Raw genomic sequence first — 1,095 nt, forward strand, 5'->3', positions numbered from 1 at the left:
AGTTTTCTAGAAATATCAGAAAAATTCAAGCAAAGGAAAAAAAATGAAGTCTGAAACTAAAATGCTACTAAAATATCAAGCATGCTTATACAAAAAAATAGCTGTTTTAGAAGAAACCTTCAGTTATTGGGCACCCCGTAACATTGTACAATGTTGACTAAGTTTAGCACAGAAGGAAATTAACATTGGATCTTCCTTTTTGGAAAAATCACTTCATGCAATTGCCTCCTTGACTAAACTGTGGTATACTTAAGCATGGGATCTCAAAGAAGGAACATTTTTTTTTTCAGGTGAGGCAACCCTTGGTTGACCTCACAGATTACAAGGACTTTGTAAGCTTACAATCTCTTATTTTTTATTTTTCATGCCTACAGCATCTGGTCTTCCTAGGTGGTCTCCCATCCAAGTACTAATGAGGCCTGACCCTGCTTAGCTTCCGAGATCAGACAGGATTGGGCTTGTTCGGGGTGGTATGGCCATAGACTCAAAGAAGGAACTTTTGAGCTCAGAAAAACATCAAAATTCTGTCAGCCCAGTAGCCAAGAACATAGGAAATATGAAATTTATTAAATGTACTTTGAATAGGTTATCCTCCAAGTATAGGCTAACCTACCTTAATATTATAGCCCAGACACATAAACCAATTTAGCTTGTTTTTTTTATTCCAGAGAAAATCTACTTTGCAATAGCAGGTTATTTTTAAATGAATTCAGTAAATATATTGTCAATAAACTGTTCTTTAATTCATCATTTGGGCTTTCATAAATTTGTTACTTATGTCAGAATTAATTTGCTTGCTAAATTCAAATATTTTACAACAACACCCTTGAAGACCATATTTTGTCTTGAACTTTACAATTAACATATGTTCTTGCCTTTAGATTTCTATAGATCATAAGACATTAAATAATAAGCTTCCTCTTTGGCTGATATTTAGAAACATCAAAACATTCTATCTTGAAGTCACAAAAAGCTGTGAGAACAAGTTTATTCAGGGCATAAATTCTCCCTATGGTTTAATTAAAGGTTAATAATTAGAATTATTATGTGTTGTGGCTTATCCTGAATTCTGATCACTGGGCTTTGTTCCCAATT

The 1,095-nt window shown here is 33.4% G+C and overlaps 1 pseudogene; it reads right to left on the reverse strand.

Annotated features, from left to right (window-relative positions):
• Positions 1-365: 365 nt before the first annotated feature.
• LOC112474023 lies at positions 366-484 on the reverse strand (annotated as a pseudogene).
• Positions 485-1,095: the final 611 nt, after the last annotated feature.

This window comes from Pteropus alecto, unplaced genomic scaffold (genome assembly GCF_000325575.1).
Source record: "Pteropus alecto unplaced genomic scaffold, ASM32557v1 scaffold69, whole genome shotgun sequence".
NCBI classification, from domain to species: Eukaryota; Metazoa; Chordata; class Mammalia; order Chiroptera; family Pteropodidae; genus Pteropus; species Pteropus alecto.